The sequence below is a fragment of the Nerophis ophidion genome, linkage group LG06 (genome assembly GCF_033978795.1).
Source record: "Nerophis ophidion isolate RoL-2023_Sa linkage group LG06, RoL_Noph_v1.0, whole genome shotgun sequence".
NCBI classification, from domain to species: Eukaryota; Metazoa; Chordata; class Actinopteri; order Syngnathiformes; family Syngnathidae; genus Nerophis; species Nerophis ophidion.
In genome coordinates this window covers 66,411,982-66,423,413 of record NC_084616.1, presented here as the reverse complement: position 1 = coordinate 66,423,413, position 11,432 = coordinate 66,411,982, and the positions used below count along the sequence as shown (strand labels likewise).

Here is an 11,432-nt window from a genome sequence, read left to right as displayed (position 1 = left end):
TTTAGTATGTACTGTAGTATTTGCAGGGGAGTTCAGTGTTGATTCATTTAGGCTTTGAGGTCATTGTTTTACTTCCTCTCTATTTTAGGATTTCATCCATCCCTCCCTAAAATAATGTTGTTAACAAATGTCCTCCCTAAGCAATACAACAGATATAAAGGTTGGAAAGAGTGCAGGTTTTTTTGTGTTTTTTTTTTTTTTTTAATCAGAAAACTTAGTCTGCTCAGCATGCCTGGCCGATGGCGCCCCCCTCCGGCCGTATGTGGCACTACAGCCTAGCATGCTAGCATGGTAACATTCCAAAGTGGCGGAGACTCCTGTTGTTCGCCAGACTGTTCCCACTGCAACACAACTCTTTTTAGTCGCGACACAACTCTTGAAGCGGCAACACAACTCTGCTACCAGCTCTGCATGGCGACCCAGCGACAGGAATGACGCTAGCAGGTGAGTTTGACTTCAATAAGAATGGGCTTCGTGTGTGTGTGTGTGTTGACAAGGTGAGACTGTAATGTACTGTCGCCAACATATATTTTCTTTTATATATGTTATTACGAGACTTGTACACATGAAAGTTACAATAGTGTTTAAAAGTAAAAGTCACGCCCTTGTTGTCTACCTGTATGATTTCATCACACTTGTTGTGTTGTTAAACCTGTTCACGGCTTTAAAAAAAGGGATTTATGTGTCGTGTTTCAAAGTGAAAGTGACATATTTTTTTGCACATCGGCGGAAGGATACATGCCAGCGCGTATTGGTGGTCAGCGAGCAGGGTGCACGCCGCCTTCCGCCGGACTGCAGCTGGGATAGGCTCCGGCGACGGTAGGAAATAAATGGATGGATAGCGGAAGTTTACTATTTCTACACGCCGACGCTTAAAATGTTTTTCGTTTTAATTGTATTAAATGTGGTTGTCAAACTTTAATCACCGAGCACCACCTCAGAGAAAAAAACTGGCTCTCCATGTACCACCATATTGACCAACAAGAACATACAGTTGCGTTGTAGGCCTAAGTATTCATTAAAAACAAGGCAGCATTTTTTGGTTTGTTTGTTTAAATGCCTACTGAAATCAGATTTTCTTAAAGGGGAACATTATCACAATTTCAAAAGGGTTAAAAACAATTAAAAATCAGTTCCCAGTGGCTTGTTGTATTTTTTGAAATTTTTTTTCAAAATTTTACCGGTCCCGGAATATCCCTAAATAAAGCTTTAAAGTTCCTTATTTTCGCTATCGGGCTTCACGGTGGCAGAGGGGTTAGTGCGTCTGCCTCACAATACGAAGGTCCTGCAGTCCTGGGTTCAAATCCAGGCTCCGGATCTTTCTGTGTGGAGTTTGCATGTTCTCCCCGTGAATGTGTGGGTTCCCTCCGGGTACTCCGGCTTCCTCCCACTTCCAAAGACATGCACCTGGGGATAGGTTGATTGGCAACACTAAATTGGCCCTAGTGTGTGAATGTGAGTGTGAATGTTGTCTGTCTATCTGTGTTGGCCCTGCGATGAGGTGGCGACTTGTCCAGGGTGTACTCCGCCTTCCGCCCGATTGTAGCTGAGATAGGCGCCAGCGCCCCCCGCGACCCCGAAAGGGAATAAGCGGTAGAAAATGGATGGATGGATTTTCGCTATCTTCGAAACCACTATCCATTTCCCTGTGGCGTCATACAGGGCTGCCAATACAAACAACATGGCGGTTACCCCAGCAAGATATAGCGACATTAGCTCAGATTCAGACTCTGATTTCAGCGGCTTAGGCGATTCAACAGATTACGCATGTATTGAAACAGATGGAGGCAGATAGCGAAAACGAAATTGAAGAAGAAACTGAAGCTATTGAGCGAATAGCTATTGACGCTATTCGGCCATAGCGTGGGTGTACCTAATGAAGTGGCCCATAGCATGGCTGCCTTATTAGCATCGCCGGTAAAATGTGCAGACCAAACGATCAGGACTTTTCGCATCTTGTGACACTGGAGCAACTTAAATCCGTGATTGGTAAGTGTTTGTTTCGCATTAAATGTGGGTATCTAGTTTCAAATGTACATACAGCTAGCGTAAATAGCATGTTAGCATCGATTAGCGTAGCATGTTAGCATCGATTAGCTGGCAGTCATGCCGTGACCAAATATGACGGATTGGCACGTAAGTCAACAACATCAACAAAACTCACCTTTGTGATTTTGTTGACTTAATCGTTGCAAATGCATCTGCAGGTTATCCATACATCTCTGTGCCATGTCTGTCTTAGCATCGCCGGTCAAATGTGAGAACTGAGACCTGGTGTTTGTAATGTGAAAATGAAAATGGTGGGTGTGTTACCTCTGTGACATCACGTTCTGACGTCATCGCTAAAAGACCGATAAACAGAAAGGCGTTTAATTTGCCAAAATTCACCCATTTAGAGTTCGGAAATCGGTTAAAAAAATACATGGTCTTTTTTCTGCAACATCAAGGTATATATTGATGCTTGCATAGGTTTGGTGATAATGTTCCCCTTTAATTAAAGGCCTTTTGAAACCTACTACTTCCGATCACTCAGATAGTTTATACTTCAATGATGAAATAATAACATTGCAACACATGCCAATACGGCCGGTTTAGTTTACAAAATTCCATCCATCCATTTTCTACCGCTTATTTCCTTTGGGGTCACGGGGGGCGCTGGTGCCTATCTCAGCTACAATCGGGCGGAAGGCGGTGTACACCCTGAACAAGTCGTCACCTCGTCGCAGGGCCATGGTCTACTAAATTGCAATTTTAAATTTCCCGGGAGTTTCTTCTTGAAAACGTCACGTAATGATGACGTGTACGCGTGACGTCACGGACTGTTAGGAAATATTAGCGCTGCACACACCCACACAGCTAAAAGTCGTCTGCTTTAACGGCATAATTACACAGTCTTTTGGAGATCCGTGTTTTGCTGAATCTTTTGCAATTTCTTCAATTAATATTGGAGAAGTCAAAGTAGAAAGATGGAGTTGGGAAGCTTTAGCCTTTAGCCACACAAACACACGGTGATTCCTTGTTTAGAATTCTTGGAGGTGAAACTTTACTATGGATCAGAGCAATCAAGCGAACATGGATCCCGACCGAATGTCAACCAGCAGGTTTCGGTGAGAAAATTGTGGTAAAAAGTCGCTTCTTACCGGTGATCAGCTGAGCTTGCACCATCCATAAAGCTCCCGTCGACTTCCGTGAGACATTGGCCTCAAGACACCCGTCGACACACCCCTCCGACTATCAGGTACTATTTAATCTCACTAAAACACTAGCAACACAATAGAAAGATAAGGGATTTCCCAGAATTATCCTAGTAAATGTGTCTAAAAACATCTGAATCCGTCCCAATGCAATCGCATATATATATATATATATATATATATTTTTTTTGTAGTCCGTAGCTATCAATATCCTCAAACACGAATCTTTCATCCTCGCTCCAATTAATGGGTAAATTGTTGTTTTCTCGGTCCGAATAGCTCTTTTTGTTGGAGACTCCGATTAAAAACAATGTGAGGAGCCATCAACATGTGACGTCATCGTCTGCAACTTCCGGTAAAGGCAGGACTTTTCTGCTAGCAACCAAAAGTTGTGAACTTTATCGTGGATGTTCTCTACTAAATCCTTTCAGCAAAAATATGGCAATATCGCGAAATGATCAAGTATGACACATAGAATGGACCTGCTATCCCCGTTTAAATAAGAAAATCTCATTTCATTAGGCCTTTAAATGGGGATAGCAGGTCCATTCTATGTGTCGTACTTGAACATTTCGCGATATTGCCATATTTTGTTAAGAATACATCATTATTTCATAAACTAACAGACTGCGTGGTTGGTAGTAGTGGGTTTCAGTAGGCCTTTAACTTTGGAAGTGGGGTTAGTGCAGGGGTGCCCACACTTTTTCTGCAGGCGAGCTACTTTTCAATTGACCAAATCGAGGGGATCTACCTCATTCATATATATCATTTATATTTATTTATTTATGAAAGAGACATTTTCGTTAACAAGTTAAATGTGTTTAATGATAATACAAGCGTGTGTAACACATATAGATGTCTTTCTTTCACGAAGACAAGAATAGAAGTTGGTGTATTACCTGATTCTGATGACTTGCATTGATTGGACTAAGACAGTAGTGATGATAACGCCCACACTTTTGAATGGAGGAGAAAAAAAGTCCTCCTTTCTGTACAAAACCACATGAAAGTGGTTGTTTTTTGGTATCCCTTTTATCCAGCTTCCTGACACTTTACAAGAAAAATATTGGCGGCAAATTCCGTAGCTTGCTTGATTGACATTCACGGCACCCGAAGGTCTTGTGCGATGACGCTGGCAAAATAAGAGTCTCGGAAAGCGATCGCTTGTGCACGCCAGCTTTCCGAGACTCTTATTTTGTTAGCACAGGCAGCATGAAGCAGGGCTTTTATTGTGAAGATAGGAAATGTGCAGTTGGCCTTTAGAGTTTTGACGGAAGGTACGGCGCGAGAGTCTGTTGAAATAAAAAGTGTTTCTCGCCTTCCTCTCGGTCATTTTTTCTTAATAATGATCTCGCAGCGGCCAGCGTCATCTCACAAGACCTTCGGGTGCCGTGAATTCAATCAAGTGACGTCTTGGTGAAGGTTGATGATCGCTAATTTTTAGGTCCATTTTTTTAAAAGCCTGGCTGGCGATCGACTGACACACCCTCCGCCGTCGACCGGTAGCTCGCGATCGACGTAATGGGCACCCCTGGGTTAGTGCGTCTGCCTCACAACACGAAGGTCCTGAATAGTCCTGGGTTCAATCCCGGGCTCGGGATCTTTCTGTGTGGAGTTTGCATGTTCTACCCGTGACTGCGTGGGTTCCCTCCTGGTACTACGGCTTCCTCCCACCTCCAAAGACATGCACCTGGGGATAGTTTGATTGGCAACACTAAATTGGCCTTAGTGTGTGAATGTGAGTGTGAATGTTGTCTGTCTATCTGTGTTGGCCCTGTGATGAGGTGGCGACTTGTCCAGGGTGTACCTGCCAGATTTTAGCTGAGATAGGCACCAGCGCCTCCCGCGACCCCAAAGGGAATAAGCGGTTGAAAATGGATGGATGGATGAATGAAGTATATTTGTTATTGTTCGCCATTTTAACAATGCACACCGTTTGAACAATAACACTGTATTTGAAAATTAGAAAATAAAACACTGTGCTTTGATCAGTGTTAGATGGAGCTTACATGCCACTAGTGGTGCACGTATCTTTTGAAATTCACTGATGTAGAAGAACAATTTAGACATAGACTTAGACTTCCTTTTATTGTCATTTAAATTGGAACTTTACAGTACAGATAAGGGGCAGTACGGTGGTTTAGGGGTTAGTGTGTCTGCCTCACAATACGAAGGTCCTGGGTCCAATCCCGGGCTCGGGATATTTCTGTGTGGTGTTTGCATGTTCTACCCGTGACTTCATGGGTTCCATCCGGGGCCTCCGGCTTCCTCCCACTTCCAAAGACATGCACCTGGGGATAGGTTGATTGGCAACACTAAATTGGCCCTAGTGTGTGAATGTGAGTGTGAATGTTGTCTGTCTATCTGTGTTGGCCCTGCGATGAGGTGGCGATTTGTCTAGGGTGTACCCCACCTTCCGCCTGATTGTAGCTCAGATAGGCACCAGCATCCCCCGCGACCGCAAACGGGAATAAGCGGTAGTAAATGGATGGATGGAGTACAGATAAGAACAAAATGTTATTAGATTAGCTTGTTATAGTGCAGGATTAAAGAACAATAAGGTGCAAATATAAATAAATAGATTACTATACAGATATACAGTATATATTGCACTTTTGCATATGCATCCACGTTTATTATATTGTCCTTATATTCCAGCGAGTTAATCCGTTTTTGGGGGGAATTGAGGGGATTATTATGATGCGTTCAAGAGTCTAATGGCCTGAAGGAAGAAGCTGTTACAGTTCTGCTACGGAGGCTGCGGAACCTCTTTCTACAGTCCAGCAGTGAAAACAGTCCTCCATCCATCCATCCATCCATTTCTACCGCTTATTCCCTTTGGGGTCGCGGGGGCGCTGGTACCTATCTCAGCGACAATCAGGCGGAAGGCGGCGTACACTTTGGACAAGTCGCCATCTCATCGCAGGGCCAACACAGATAGACAGACAACATTCACACTCACATTCACACACTAGGGCCAATTTAGTGTTGCCAATCAACCTATCCCCAGGTGCATGTCTTTGGAAGTGGGAGAAAGCCGGAGTACCCAGAGGGAACCCACGCATTCACAGGGAGGACATGCAAACTCCACACAGAAAGATCCCGAGCCCGGGATTGAACCCCAGACTACTCAGGACCTTCGTATTGTGAGGCAGAAGCACTAACCCCTCTTCCACCGTGAAGCCCGAAAACAGTCCTTATTAAATTAATTATTAAATTACAATTATGATTATTTATAATAAATTACCTGCGTTGTGGTGGCGACTTGTCCAGGGTGTACCCCGCCTTCCGCCCGAATGCTTCACAGTAGGTCTGGTGTTCTTGGGATGCAACTCAGTATTCTTCTTCCTCCAAACACGACGAGTTGAGTTTATACCAAAATGGATACATGGATGATACAGCAGAGGATTGGGAGAATGTCATGTGGTCAGATGAAACCAAAATAGAACTTTTTGGTATAAACTTAACTCGTCGTGTTTGAAGGAAGAAGAATACTAAGTTGCATCCCAAGAACACCATACCTACTGTGAAGCATGGGGGTGGAAACATCATGCTTTGGGGCTGTTTTTCTGCTAAGGGGACAGGACGATTGATCCGTGTTAAGGAAAGAATAAATGGGGCCATGTATCGTGAGATTTTGAGACAAAACCTCCTTCCATCAATGAGAGCTTTGAATGGTTGACCAAGTAATTATTTTCCACAATAATTTACAAATAATTTCCTAAAAATTCCTACAATGTGAATTCCTGGATTTTTTTTCACATTCTGTCTCTAACAGTTGAAGTGTACCTATGATGAAAATTACAGACCTCTGTCATCATTTTAAGTGGGAGAACTTGCACAATCGGTGGCTGACCAGATACTTTTTTGCCCCACTGTATACAGATACAATATGTAAACATATAATACTAGTATTTAAACTTACAAATAATTATTAAAGTAGATAAAGATTAACTAGTGCTTGATCACTAGGCCTTTTGCCCTGCATGTGAAGAATTTCCTTTTTTTTTTCACTGCAGCGGCATAGCCCATGCACCCCTCCCTTTCTCTTCTACTCACATAGTTGGTCACTTGTACACAGTGTTTGACTCGTCTGCTTAGCTTTCAAAACTTGCTGGGAAATCCAGTTGTTGTCCTTCCTTCACGGTTCGGTTTTGTTTGTTTTGCTACTGCAAGATCTGACTCTGTCCGCAACACTCGGAGGGTGGGCTCATTAATGGAGAGCAACGAGTTTCAGTCCGGTTCCGTGCTTCAATCAATTGTGACAGAGATAGTTGGACATAAAGATGACATTAACAATATATATGGCAAAAATCCAAACTCTTTTTTTTTAAATATATCGACAAATAGGAGACTTATTATACAGGTAAAGAAGAAAAGGCAACATTCTCATACGGTCTGTAACATCAGGCAGAAATTATGTCAGCCATCTTAAAAAAATGTGTAGTCTATAATAAGTGAAGTGAATTATATTTATATAGTGCTTTTCTCTAGAGACTCATAGCGCTTTACATAGTGAAACCCATTATGTACATATTTAAGCTACATTTAAACCAGTGTGGGTGACACTGTGAGCAGGTGGGTAAAGTGTCTTGCCCAAGGACACATTGGCAATGACTAGGATGGCGGAAGTGGGGATCAAACCTGGAACCCTCAAGTTGCTGGGACAGCCGCTCTACCAACCGAGCCACGCCACCATAATAAGTAATAATAAGCTCAGTTAAAAAGCACTGATTTGTTTTTATTCAAATGTTCGCAATATTTTAGAGTTCCTCACAAGGAAACTTTACAAGATATTAATTAAACCCATAAACTTCTATAGAATTGTATAACATTTGAGTAGATGCTGAGTCATGTTGATGTGTAGAACCCCCATATTTATAAAATGTTTTATTAAAATGCAAATATTGATGCTTCTCTGACCTGTAACATTGGACACGCCATGAAATCCCTCAATGTTTTTGGTGCCAAAATAACCACAACATTAGCGATGCATAAAACATTATGTTGCTACTTGTCTGACCTATTCCGAAAAAATTATGTAAATACTTAAAGTAAAAAATACTTAAAGCCTTGTCCAGCTGTTTACCGACATATACTATTCATGATTAAATAACTTTTACTGCAAATTAAGAGCGGTTTAAAATATTAGTTATCGGCTTTGATTACTAATAATCGGTATCGGTAGTGGTCCTGAAAAAAACATGTCAGGCGATCTCTCCTGTAAAATCTGAGTAATCGACTAATTGCTAAAATAGTCGATCACTAGTCGACTGTTAAAATACAAAGCCATAACCAGTGAAGTTGACATGTTGTGTAATTCATAAAAAAAAACAACAATGTGATAATTTGCAAATCCTTTTCAACTTACAATCAATCAAATTGACTGCAAAGACAATATATTTAATGTTCAAACTAAGAAACTTGTTTTTTTTTGCAGATAATCATTAACTTAGAATTTATTGCAGCAACATATCACAAAAAAGTTGGCAGAGGGGCATTTTTACCACTGTGTTACATGGCCTTTCCTTTTAACAACACTCAGTAAACATTTGGGAACTGAGGAGACTATTTTTTTATGCTTTTCAGGTGGAATTATTTCCCATTCTTGTTTTATGTACAGCTTAAGTTGTTCAACAGTCCGGGGTCTCCGTTGTGGTATTTTAGGCTTCATAACGTGCCACACATTTTCAGTGGTAGACAGGCCAGTCTAGTACTTGCACTCTTTTACTATAAAGCCACGGTGTTGTAACACATTGTCTTGCTGAAATAAGCAGGGGCGTCCATGATAACGTTGCTTGGATGGCAACATATGTTGCTCAAAACCTGTATGTACCATTCAGCATTAATGGTGCCTTCACAGATGTGTAAGTTACCCATGCTTTGGGCACTAATACACCCCCACACCATCACAGATGCTGGCTTTTGAACTTTGTACCTATAACAATCCGAATGGTTCTTTTTCTCTTTGTTCCGTAAGACACGACATCCGCAGTTTCCTAAAACAATTTGGATGAACTCGGGCCCAGCAAAGCCGGTGGCGTTTCTGGGTGTTGTTGATAAATGGCTTTGGTTTTGCATAGTAGAGTTTAGCAACCAACTGTAGTTACTGACAGTGGTTTTCTGAAGTGTTCCTGAGCTCATATGGTGATATTCTTGACACACTGATATTGGTTTTGATGCAGTACCTCCTGAGGGGTCAAAGGTCACAAAGTAATTTCTCCAGATACTCTGAACCTTTTGATGATATTACAGACCGTAGATGGTGAAATCCCTATTTTCCTTGCAATACCTCGTTGAAAAATCTTGTTCTTAAACTGTTGGACAATTTGCTCACGCATTTGTTCACAAAGTGGTGACCCTCGCCCCATCCTTGTTTGTGAATGACTGATCATTTCATGGAAGCTGCTTTTATACACAATCATGGCACCCACCTGTTCCCAATTAGCCTGTTCACCTGTGGGATTTACCAAATAAGTGTTTGATGAGCATTCGTCAATTTTGTCAGGATTTTTTACATTTGTGCCAGCTTTTTTGAAACATCGCAGGCATCAAATTCCAATTTAGCTAATATTTGCAAAAAATAACAAAAGTTTTCTAGTTCGAACGTTAAGTATCTGCAAATCATTGTATTCTGTTTTTATTTACGATTTACACAACGTGTCATCTTCCCTGGTTTTGCGTTTTGTAGTTGTTAGTTGCAGCCCTGAGACATGTTTATGTTGTACTACGATACATCTCGTAATATCACAGAGCACTAGTGGCAGCACTCATTAAATCCACCTTATAACCTGTTTTAACTCTGTGTCTACTATAAGTATTGTTAAATGACTGTTAAATTGCTAAACTGCTATCACCTCCACTGTTTTCGGCGGTGAGTGAAAACCAGCATACAGTATTTTTATCTTTCAATTTACTTAACCACATACAACCTTCATGCCGTCACAAGCGCCACTCAAGCCCAACTGGGGCTTGAATTGAGTGATGTTGTGGCATACCAATTGAATTCCACCGTAGTAATGACCCTCATTTGCTGGGCCAAGAACACAGACCACATGTGACTCAACATGCTTCTTTTCCTCGTGCTGCTGCTTGTCTTGTGATGCTATGGAGCTTTGCTGTTTGCGAGAATTAACTAGTAAATGTCACAAGTACTTTTCTGTGTTGGCCCTGCGATGAGGTGGCGACTTGTCCAGGGTGTACCCCGCCTTCCGCCCGATTGTAGCTGAGATAGGCGCCTGCGCCCCTTGCGACCCTGAAAGGGAATAAGCGGTAGAAAATGAATGAATGAATGTCACAAGTACTTTTTTATGATGTACCTCATTGCTGCGCTTGGGGCGCTAACTCTGTTGTTTTTGTTGCTGACAAAACAGCAGTGCAAAAAGTACAACAACGTATTGAACTAAACAGTAGTAATGCTTTGTGAACAATATAACTGATTGGCTGTATTGATACACTAATCCAGGGGTAGGGAACCTATGGCTCTAGAGCCAGATGTGGCTCTTTTAATGACTGCATCTGGCTCTCAGATAAATCTTAGCTGATATCGCTTAACACGATAAGTAATGAATAATTCCGCTGGTAATCGCAGTGTTAAAAATAACATTCAAATTATAAAACATTTTCATGCATTTTAATTCAACCATCCATTTTCTATCGCACCTGTTCAAGAAGTATTATATTTATTATCGGTTAGCTTTAGAATAACAATGTTATTAAAAAGAATAAGAGCCTTATTATACTCTAAAATGTTGGTCTTAAAAATGCACGTTGTAAGTGTTAAAAAAATAAGATATGGCTCTCACGGAAATACATTTTGAAATATTTGGCTTTCATGGCTCTCTCAGCCAAAAAGGTTCCCGACCCCTGCACTAATCAAAGGGCCTGCAACCCACAGCTGTAGAACATCCCTGGCTCCATTTGGCTTTGAAACAAAATGTCAATAAATAATGCCTATTTATTTGTAATGTTTTTAATTGTATTTAGTTAGTTTGAATTATTGAAACCGTTGTTATTCTAGAGAGTTTGGTGATCTTGTGATATAAAGATAAAACCTATTTGTCAGACCTGGACAAGAATTGTTTGTGCTCCTTCGACGCAGAGGGATTACAGGACGAGCCAGGCGTGAAATCAGGTACATGTTTTTTATTTAAACTCAAAATACAATAAAAAAGGCAAAACAAAAGCGCGCTCGATGGCGGATAATAATCTATACTAAAATTTAGAATAAAAGCAGCA

At 41.3% G+C, this 11,432-nt stretch overlaps 1 protein-coding gene across 1 annotated transcript in view; it reads left to right on the top strand.

Moving 5' to 3' along the window:
* Positions 1–248: 248 nt before the first annotated feature.
* Positions 249–11,432, top strand: part of LOC133555135 (vang-like protein 1) — a 96,868-nt gene continuing 85,684 nt past the window's right edge. The window contains exon 1 of the mRNA XM_061904648.1: positions 249–444. The gene's annotated coding sequence lies outside the window, so the exon portion shown is untranslated. The remainder of the gene's footprint in view (positions 445–11,432) is intronic.